A 12,046-nucleotide genomic window follows, 5' to 3' on the forward strand; every position below is an offset into this window, starting at 1 on the left:
CGCCGGGCAGGGGGCGGGGTGGAGGAGTGGGGCGGGGTGGAGGAGTGGGGCGGGGAGGGGGAGAGGGGAAAGTGGGTGCCGCGCTTGCGCACGCGCGATGCCGGGAGTCCCAACTCCTTCCTCTTGGCTAGTATCCGTACAGCCCCCTCGGCCTGCTGCCGTTCCCCGAGGTCCACCTGGCAGTCCGGTCCCGTACTCCCCAAATGTTTACCTCCACTCTTTCGGTCTTGTAATTTCAGAGACCCTGCAAGAAGCTCGCTCTTGTCATCTCCCAGCCAGCTTCTTTGCTCTCCGCTTGTCAGTGACCCTTCCTCGTACCACACCAATGGCTGTCCAGCGGCACCGTCGCGCATTCATTTCACCAAATGTGTAGTGGGCTCCTGCTCTGCGCTGGAGATACAGTGAAACACAAGAGGTCCCGCCCTCGAGGAGCTTATAGTCTGGTGAAGGAAACGAACACATTCTCAGCTTAGCTAACTACGGATTGTTAACAAGGTCAAGGAAGGAAAGGAATGAGAAGTCACCGAAGTGAATAAGCCTGCCTGGATTCCTGTCATGCCTCCATTTCTGTGCCTAGAGTTTGCCTCCAGGTGCCCCGAACGTGACTTTTCTCTGCCTTTGAAACCGTTTCATTCCAGTGCCTCTGCCAGAGACATACATTAACTTATCTGCATGTGGAAATGAACTCATTTTTGTGCTGCGGCTGTCATGCCTGTGCGCCTTGTTTTGTCTTTTTCTCCATGGAGAATAGAACAAACGTAGTTGAGTTCTCTCTACATGTATTGATTTACTTTCTGCTACGTGCTCTTGGTAAAGGGAAGGATGGGGAATGCAAAAACGAACAAATAACTAGCCCTTGTCATCAAGGCCCAGACAGCCCTTCAAAATGGATTTCTTTGCTTACCGACCATGGATAAACTTCCATTTGAAGCTACTCCCAAATTATATGCTAATATTTTAACATTGTTTATTGAACTAAAATAATGCAGATACATAACTTTAACATCCATACATATACTAGAAGGCTTGTAATGAAAAAAGTTGTTCCCTGGCCTACTCTTTAGAGGCAATAGTCTCAACTCTGTTACATATTCATCCAGATTAGATCCATATGTCTAAATAAATCCATATACTACTAATTCTTGATTTGTTCATTTGAAGGGTTATTTGTTGACTTCCTGCCATGACAGTTAAGAACATGAGTCTATCTCTTCTGTTCTCCACCTCCCATATTTATGTAAAAATTTTAGTTAAACCAATAATCAGCATTTAAATTATGTATGCAAATACTATTTACCAATGACCCAATGTGTACATCTGTGCCTTACAATTTATACAGCCCTTCATTTTTCTTAGAGTTAATTATTGCCTTTTTTCCCTTGCTTGTTAGTTTTTTGTATTATCTACAGTTGGCTGCCCCCACCCCTGAAAGTGCTCTTATGACTCTGTCCAAAAGTCTGGCAGTTATTTTCTGTATACTCAAATGCATAAGTTCTATTTTTTCTCTAGAATCTTTGTCCCAGAGTCTCCTTCCTCTTGTTTCAATCGGAACTGAGTGCTCTCTAGACTTGCTGTACAGTTGTCATTCTGGGATTTTCCTGGGCTGGTTTTGCCCATTTTACGGATCCCATGCCTTCCTCTTTGTTAACTTCCTTGTTTTGCTGAAGCACCGCCTCTGGTAACTTCGAAAGGAAAAGGCATAGGGGGATATATTGGAATCTTCGCATATTTTAAAATCTATTTTATCTTAATACTTGATTTGTAGTTGAATTTATAGTTGGGCTGGTTATTGAATTTAAGTTTTGAAAATAATTTCCTGTCATAATTTTGAGGGTATTATTCATTTTCTTCTACCTTTCAGGTTACTATTGTGAAAAGCCTGATTCCTATTCATGTTCCTTATCCTTTGTATGTTACATCTTCTCTGCCTCTGGAGGCTTTAGGATTTTCTCTTTAGTCTGTGGGTTGGAAATTTTATAATGAGTTGCTTTGCTGTGACTTAATTTTTTTGAACTGAGCACTTATTCAAAATGGAAGCTCATGTACTTTATCTTTGGAGGCAATTTTCTTTATTTCCTTGATAATTTCTTCTCCTCCATTTTCCTTGTTCACTTTCTGGAATGCCTGTTATTTAAAAGTTAGATTTCTGCATTGATATTTTCATTTTTTTTCTTCTGTTTTCTGTTGCTTTGGGTTGGTGTCTTTTATTTTTATTTTCAATTGTAAAATACATAATGTGAAATTTCTCATTTTAAGCATTTTTAAGTGTACAGTTCAGTCAGTTAAGCCATTTATTGGGATTTTAATGCAACAGTCTCAAAACTCTTCATTTTGCAAAGTTGAAACTCTGTACCCATTGTTTGTTTGTTTTTGTTGTTCTGTTTTTCTGAGATATTTCCTTGTCATTATCTTCAACCATTTTAAGTTTCAGCTTTTTTTATTTTTAATTCCCAAGATGTTTTTCCCCCAACTCCCCTTCCCATATTATTTTATCCTTCTTCTCTCTCTCTCTTTTTTTCCTTCTTCTCTTTTATATATTTATTTATTTGACTGATCTGGGTCTTAATTGCAGCATGTGGGATGTAGTTCCCTGACTGGGGGATGAACCTAGGCCCTGACTAGGGAATGAAACCAGGAGTCACCAAACCACTGGGAAAGTTCCTGTCCTGTTTTATTTGACAAGAGTATCTTCTATCTTTCTGAGGATATTGTATGTTTTATGGACAGGAATATCTTCTCTTGAAGAATACTATAGTGTGTTTCTTTTTAGTTTTTCTTCTTCTCTTTGCTTTGATCTATTTCTTTGTTGTTGTTTTTCTTTTTGCTTGTTTATTTTTGTTTTGTCTCATTTATGTTAATGGCCATTTCTTTAGCAGCCTGTTCTTATTTCTTTAGCAGCCTGTTCATGTTTAGGGATGAGATTCCAAAAAGCTGAGTGGAGGCTGAGTGTGTGGGCAAGAAGCGTTGACAAGCACCTTACTCCTCAAAAGAGACTAGCAGCGTTGGCTTCCTTTGGAAGATTTTTGGAAATACAGACTCTTTGGTCCCACCATAAACTGCAGATTTAGAATCTGCACTTTAACAAGGTTGTTACGTGACTCAAATGGACCTTATGTTGTGAGAAGCACTGGATGAGTGGGCTTATTATGAGGTGTACCAGTGACATGCTGGGCTTCCCTGGGAGCTCAGCTGGTAAAGAATCTACCTGCAATGTGGGAGACCTGGGTTCAATCTCCTGGAGGAGGGGTTGGGAACCCACACCAGTATTTTTGCCTGAAAAATCCCATGGACAGAAAAGTCTGGTTGGCTACAGTCCATGGGGTCCCAAAGAGTTGGACACGACTGAGTGACTAAGCACAGCATTGATGTGCCAGATTTCTTACAGGGCCCACAAATGTCAGTATTGGGAGGTCTTTTCTCCAGAGAAGCATCCTCTAGTTTCTTGGGACATATAAACTTGGCTATGAGTGTTCCCAGAGTCTTAAGAATGCATTCTAAGTTCCAAGCCACTTCCACTTAATCCCATTGTAAGCTCTGTGCCTCCCCACTGCCTTCCCTAGGGCTAGAGTGTATAGAAAATGAATCTCTGTTGGTAGAGATGGAGGAAGGGGTGGAAATAGGATGGGTCAGATGGAAACAGGGGTAATCACTTGACTGTTTGGGAACCTAGAGTGCCAAATGCTTTTTATGACACAGATTTTTCAACCAATCTTTCCATTTTCTTCTTCTGGCTTTTGGTTTATTTAAACTTATGACTAATTGAACGAACATCTTTGTCCCACCACCCAGCTTTCTGGAGTCTTAATGTTTTATAATTAAACGTGCATGAGTGCTTTTTTTCAATAGAAGAAATACAGTTGAAACTTTCTGTGAAGCCCACCCAACTCTATTCCCTTTTCTCCTTCTTCCCCCTCCTCCTCAAAGGTACCCATCACCTTGCATTTGGTGTTTATTCTTCCCATGGCATATTTTTACACTTTTATTACATATGCATGTATCCATAAACAATGTGTAGCAAATTTGCATGATTTTAAACTTTTTGTTATTAGTGTTACATATGCATGTATCTATAAACAATGTGTAGCAAATTTACATGATTTTAAACTTTTTGTTATTAGTTATTAATATCATAAATATATTCTTTTGAAACTTGTTTCTTTTAGTCAGCAATATATTTTTGAGATTTACCCATGTTGTTACATGAAGCTATTTTAATTGTGATGTAGCATTCCAATGCTGAAGATGAAGCTCCAGTACTTTGACCACCTGATGGGAAAAGTTGACTCATTGGAAAAGGCTCTGGTGCTGGGCAAGATTGAAAGCAAGAGTGCGGCAGAGGATGAGATGGTTAGCACCACTGATTCAATGAACATGAATTTGAGCAAACTCCAGGAGATAGTGAAGGACAGAAAAACTTGGCATGCTGCAGTCCATGGGATCGTAAAGAGTCAGACATGACTTAGCAACTGAACAACAGCAGCAGCATTCTAGTATATGATTATGTGTTATGATCACCAGGGTATTTATCTACTCTCCTGTAGAAGAAGGACACTAAAGTTCTTTCCAGTATTTTTGCTATAAAAAGCAATGCTGTATGGAACATTCTTATACATATTTCCTGTGTACAGGTGTGAAGGTTTCTTTAGCGTATATCCCTAGGAGTGTAGCTATTGAGATGCAAATTATGGATACCTTTAACTTTTCCAGCTGTTGCCAAACTGTTCTCCAAAAAATTGTACCAATTTATACTCCCACTCGCAACATACAAGGGTTCTTATTACTCCCTGTCCTTGGCATTGTCAAACTTCAAATGGATGGATATAAAAAACATCTGACTCTTTTAGAAATAAGAATTAGCCAAGTAGATAAAGAGGCATACGTGAAGGCCTAGAGGCAAGAGACCATGACATCTTGCAGAAAGTAAAAGCAGACTGGTAAATTGTGGGGTAGAGCTGAATGGGGAGGGAGGGAAGTGCCGGGAGGCAGACAGCTGAAAACACAGTAATGGTTAACATTTATTCAGGTTGAAGATTTGTTCTGTGTTAGGTGCTGGTGCTATTTTAAGAACTTTACATGTATCTCATTGAATTCCTGTGATAACTGTAAGAAGTAGGAACTACCATTAGTTCTTTTATAGATGATGAAACTGAGATGCCGATTGGCTAAGAATGTATCCAAAGGTATCCAGATGTATCCAAATATAGCTGATCATTGAAGCTATATGTGTAGCTACATGTGGCTGATCATTGAACTGGGATTTAGACTCCAGATGTCATGCTCTTGACATGTAATATGGGTATCCAATACTGAACTGGATAGTTCTGTATTTTAGTTTCAAGTATAATAAAATCCAAGTATAAAAAAACTGTACCTAACACTGCATTTAAAAATAAAGACAGTAACTTCTTGATTGAACCTTCATCCTACTACACCCCAATGGCCAAAATAGGGAAGGTGACTGTTTCAAAACTGCCATAAATTTGTTGCTTTCAGTCTTAAAGACAGAAGCTGGAGGTCATATTGGGGTTGGGGGGCTGGAATCAATTCAAACTAGATTTTTATAAATTTAGGATGTCTGTTGTAACCTGCAGGGTAACCACTGATAATAACAAACAAACAAAAAAAAAAAAGTATGGAAAAGAAAATGAAGGAAGGACCAAAATTGTACACTAGAAAAACCAGTCATACACCAAAGTAGAGTGTATTCAAGGAAATAAAGGAGAAAAAAGATTTAAGATACGAAGAAAAGAAATAGCACAATGGTAGAAGTAAGTCCTTTATTATCAGTAATCATTTTAAATGTAAATGGATAGGCTCACTTTATTAAAAGATGGAGATTGACAGAATATATAAAAACCTGTGATCCAGTTATACACTGCTTAAGAGAAACTTAAGAAGAAAAGACACAAATAGGTTGAAAGAATTGGAAAAATATATTCTACACAAATAGTAAGCACAAGAGAGGTGGGGTGGTTATACTAGCACCAGAAAATATATATTTTAAGTTAAAAGTTGTTATAAGAGGCAAAGAAGAATGCTATGTATTGATAAAAGGATCAGTTCATTGAGAAAATAGCAGTCATTACAAACATATACACACCAAACAACAGAGTCCCAAAATATAAGAAGCAAATACTGATAGAATTAAAGGGAGAAATAGATAATTCTACAATAATAATTGCAGTTCGCCTTCAATATCTCACTTTAAACAGTGTATTGAATATCTAGGCAGAAGATCAGTAAGGAAACAGAGGACTTGAAGAATATTATAAATCAAGTAAGCCTAACACATACAGAACATCCCACCCAACAACAGCAGATACACAGTCTCCTCAAGTGTACATGCAACATTCTCTAGGATAAGCCATATGTTAGGCCATAAAAAAACTCAATGAATTTTAAAAGATCAAAATCATACAAAACATTTTCTTCAACCACTTGAGAATGAAACTAGAAATCAGTAACAGAAGAAAACTGAAAAATTCACAAATGCATGGAAATTGAGCAACATACTCTAACTACAAATACATCAAAGAAGTCACTAGGGAAATTAGAAAATACTTTGATATGAATGAAAATTAAAATATACCAAACCTTATGGGAGGCAGTGAAAGCAGTCCTCAGGGGGATATTTACAGATCAACACCTTAAGTTCATAACTTAAGAAACTAGAAAACAGAGCAAACTAAACCCAAAGCTGGCAAAGAAAGGAAAGCCCATAATTAACTTTAGGGCATAGCTAAATAGAGGATAGAGAAACGATGCAGAGTACCAATAAAACCAAAAGGAGAATTCTTTTCTTTAAAAAGATCCAACAAAATTGAAAAACTTTTAACTAAGAGAAAAAGAGAAGATACAAGTAACTAAAATCAGACAAATGAAGCCCTTACAGAAATTAAAAGGATTGTAAGAGAATATTATGAATAATTGTATGCCCATTAATTAGATAATGTAGATGAACAATTTTTAGATATGTGAAAATGACCAAAACTTAAGAAGGAATGGAAAATATCAACAGACTTCTAACCAGAAAAAGATATTAAATCAATAATCAAAAACCTCCCAAGAAAAATCACCAGCCCAGGTGGGATGCATGAGACAAGAGCTCGGGCCTGGTCCACTGGGAAGACCCAGAGGGATCAGGTGGAGAGGGAGGTAGGAGGGGGGATCGGGATGGGGAACACATGTAACTCCATGGCTGATTCATGTCAATGTGTGACTGAACCCACTGCAATGTTGTGGAGTATTTAGCCTCCAACTAATAAAAATAAATGAAAAAAAAAAAGAAAGAAAGAAAGAAAGAAATGTCCAGCCACTACAATATTGTAATTAGTCTCCAACTAATAAAAATAAATGGAAAACAAAATGAGAAAAAAAAAAATAGAAAAAAAAGACAAATAGAACCTAATAAAGAACCTAATAAATCATAAAAAAAAAAAAAATAAAAAAAGAAATGTCCAGGCCCAGGTGGTTTAACTAGTGAATTATACTAACCATGTAAAGAATATCTGTGTGTGTAGTTTCTTCAGTTGTATCCAACTCTGCGACTCGATGGACTGTAGCCTGCCAGGATCCCCTGTTCGTGGATTCATGCAGTATTCATTTGCATGAAGTGTGCAATTCTTTCAGTATTCATGCAAGAATACTGGAGTGGGTTGCCATGCCCTCCTCCATGGGATCTTCCTGGCCCAGGGATCAAACACACGTCTCCTGCATTGCAGGTGGATTCTTTACTAGTGAGCTACTTGAGAAGCCCCCTGTGTAAAGAATAATTAATACCAACTCTATCGAAACTCTTCCAAGAAACAGAAGAGGAAGGGAAAACTTCCTAACACATTCTGTGAAGCCAGCATTGCCTTGATACCAAAGCCAGACACAGATACCTCAAGAAAAGCAAACTACTCTATCTTTTATGAATATATATGAAAAAATCTTGAACAAAATGGTAGCAAGCCAAGCCAAATAGCACATTAAAAAAGATTGTATACCACAACCGGGGCTTCTCTGGTGGCTCAGTGGTAAATGATCTGCCTACCAATGCAGAAGACGTGGGTTACATCCCTGGGTTGGGAAGATCTCCTGGAGGAGGAAATGGCAACCCACTCCAGTATTCTTACCTGGAAATTCCATGGACTGAGAAGCTACAGTCCAGGGGTCACAAAAGAGTCGGACCCGACTTAGTGAATAAAGAATATCATGACTGAGTGGAATTTACTCCAAGAATGCAGAGTGGCTCAATGTAAGAAAATCAATTAATGTGATACATCATATTAACAGAATGAAAAAAAAGAATAAAGAACATCTCAATAGATGCAGAAAAGGCATCTGATGTAATACAGCACTTTTTTTTAATAGAGCACTTTTTAATGATACAAACACTCAGGAAGCTAGGAACAAAAGGGGATTTCCTTAACATAATAATGGACATTTATGAAAAAACCCACAACTAACATTATTCACAGTTTTAAAAGACTTAAAACGTTGTCCCTCACATCAGGAACAAGACAAAGATGTCTACCTTCACCATTGTTTTTGGCATTGTACTGGAAGTCCTAGCAGAGCAATTAGGCAATTAAAGGAAAAACATCTACACTGGACCACAAGAATTAAACTATCCTTATTTGTGAATGACATGATTTTATATTAAAAAAATCACATAGAATACACACATACATACAGACACACCTCCTAGAGCTAATTAAAGAATTCAGCAAAATTTTTGGGAACAATATCAACACAAAATCAGTTGCATTTCTATACACAATCTGAAAAGGAAGTTAAGAAAACAGTTTTACTTCCAATAGCATCTAAAAGAATAAATTACCCAGGAATAAGAATAACCAAGGAGGTGAAAGATTCATACACTAAAAATTACAAAGCTTGGCTAAAAGAAGAATTTAAAGAAGACCTGAATTAATGAAAAAACATCCCAGTGTTCACAAACTGAAAGACCTGATGTTGTTAAGCTGGCAATATTATCCAAAGCAACCTACAGATTCAACATAATCCCTGGTAAAATTCCAGTAGCCTTTCTGCCTAAATGAAGTTGATCTTCAAAGTTAGAGAGAACTGCAAGCGCCTCTAAATAGCCAAAATGATATTTTTAAAAAGCAAAATTGGAGGACTGACACTTTCAAGTTTCAAAACTTACTACAAAGTGGGACTTTGCTAGTGCTCCAGTGGTTAAGATTCCTCACTTCCACTACAGGGGGCACAGGTTTGATCTTTGGTTGGAGAACTAAAATCCTTTATGCCAGGCAGTATGACCAAAAGCAAACAAAAATAAAAACTTGCTACAAAGCTACAGCAATCAAAACAGTGTGGTACTGACATAAAGACAGACATATATAGACCAATGGAATAGAATTGAGAATTCACCAATAAACCCAACATCTATGGCCAACTAACTTTTGACAAGGGGGCCAAGACTATTCAGTGGGGGAAGCAAGAATCTCTAACAAATTATGCTGGGACAACTGGATAACCTTAAGCAAAAGAAGAGAGTTGTACCCTTATTTCACTATTTATAAAAAAATTAATTCAGACTGGATCAACAACCTAAATATAAATGTCAAAGCTATAAAACTATTAGAAGAAAACATAGGTGTAAAATCTTTATGACCTCAGATTTGTGAATAGATTCTTAGATTTGACACTAAAAGCAGAAACAACAAAGGAAAAATAAATTGTTCATCAAAATAAAAAACTTGTGATAGACACATACAAGTCGTACCTCTAAACCTGAGATAAGTCAGCCAAGGACTGTCATTTAAGTAAAGTCATCTGAACGGCTAAATATGAATAATGCAATAGGCTGTGCTATTCGTGGGAAATTAGTGATTTATTTAAATTTTGAGTGGTTTCATATGCCTCCCAAGAAGTTATCTGCTTTAAAAAATCACATGTATTGAGCCTCTCATTTTAGCATAAAAAGAGAGACATACTACTCTTATTAATAGACAATTTCTCCTCATCTCTGGTGAATAAAGGTTGACTTGAAGGAAAGCCAAATTATTCACTTGCCTTGGATGCTCTCATGTCTTGGCCCTGTTTTGATAGGATGCGCAAATGTGACACGGGAGATCAGGAGGCTATTCTATTTGTCTGGGCTGGAGAGGATGACAGTCTGCTCTGGGTAGACTAGAGAAGATGGAGAGAATTAGATGTTTTTAGAGTTATTGCAGTGAAGGAATCAAAAAGTTCTGGTGGTGGATCGAATAGGTGATGCATTCGTTTTTTTATGCTGAGTATCAAGCTACCAGAAACTTAGCAACCTAAAATAACACCCATTTATGAGCTCACAGTTTCTACAGGTCAGAAGTTCAGGCATAGCTTGACTGGGTCGTCTGCTCAGGATCTCAGCAGACTTCAGTCCAGGTGCTGGCTGGGACTGTGGTCTCATCAGAGGTTCAACTGGGAAAAGATCCACTTCCAGAGTGATTGGCAGAATCCATCTCCTAGCAACTGTAGCACTGAAGTCCCCATTTTCTTTCTTTCTTTCTTTTTTTTTTTTTTATAAATAATTCAGTTAAATTTTTAAAAAATTTTGTATTTTTTAAAATACAAATACAAAGTTTATTTTTGGCTGTGCTGGGTCTTTGTTGCTGCATTGGCTTTTCTCTAGTTGTGGCAAGTGGGGGCTGCTCTCTAGTTGCAGTGTGCAGGCACCCAGGCCTCTCATTGCCGTGGCTTCCCTTGTTGCAGAGCAGAGGCTCTAGGGCACAGGATCAATAGTAGGAGCTCACAGGCTTTGTTGCTCCGCAGCATGTGGGGTCTTCCTGGACCAGGGATTGAACCCATGTCTCCTGCATTGACAGATGGATTCTTTACCATTGAGCCCGCCAGGGAAGCCCTCCATTTTCTTTCTGGCCGTCAAAACCACCCCATCCCCACAACTCCCTTGACAAATATGACAGCTTAATTCTTTAAAACCAGGAAGGATGTCTTTCTCACTTCAGCCTGCAGGATGGAGTCTTAGAATGTAACTATGGGGCTGACATCTTGTCACCCTTGCCATATAACACAACCTAAACAAGAGGCTGGCATCGGTCACCTTGGCTATATTTTACTGACTAGAAGGCAGGTCACAGATTCTGCCTCAAGGAGAAGGGATTATACAAAAACATAACTCTGTGGAGGGGGGTTATCAGTTTAGAGTGTGTCCCCCACAGGAAGGATAAGAGAAAGCACAGTGTCAGCCCTAACTTTCAGATTTCTGCCTTGAGCAGATGGGTGGCTATTGTGCTGTTTCTTGGGATGAAAACATGGAGGAGCACGTTGGTTGAGGGCAGCTCCTGAGCTCAGGGCATGGAGCATGCCTATTCTGTTCTTCTCTCTTTATCCAGTACCTCATGTAATTCCTAACATGTAGTCAGTCAGTGCTAATAGAATGAATGGATGAACAAATGCTTCTATGAGACATCCAAATGTAGACAGCAATGAGCCAATATCTCCGGGAGGTCACTGGTGTTTGTACACTGATTAACACACCACCTTGGATGAGACTGCCTCGAAAAGAGGGTAGAGAGAGGAAGGCAAGGATCTCAGGATTGAGTGCTGGGACCCACAGCACCGACAGGTCAGGCTGAGGAGGAAACACTGTCAAAGGATACCGAGAAAGGACAGGCATGAGAGGCTGTCGTCAAATGCTCCTGAGAATCCAAGTCAGTACTGAGAGGGGTCTGTGGGGAGAACCAGTTTTGGCGGAGTGGTGGGGCTAAGGAGCGGACAGGAGATAAAGAAAGGGTGGGCAAGCCAACCCTTTTTTTCTAGAAATCTGGCCGTAGGGGAGGAAAGACTGAGTGATACCTGGAGACAGATGAGTCATCCACTGTAGAGATCAGCCACATTCTGATGCCGAGAGAGGGCAGCTCGGGGCAGGCACTGGGACGGGACCAGCCTTCTCGGTCAAAGGGGAAGAGAACATCTTCTCTGCTGATTTCTTGATGTTGCCTTTATACTGCTTTCTCTATCATGTTTTTATTATAGTCAAGCTAACACCTTTCTTTAAGAATGTTAAGGTTGGAAAATACACTCAAGAAATCTC

The sequence above is a fragment of the Muntiacus reevesi genome, chromosome 3 (assembly GCF_963930625.1).
Source record: "Muntiacus reevesi chromosome 3, mMunRee1.1, whole genome shotgun sequence".
Classification (NCBI taxonomy): domain Eukaryota; kingdom Metazoa; phylum Chordata; class Mammalia; order Artiodactyla; family Cervidae; genus Muntiacus; species Muntiacus reevesi.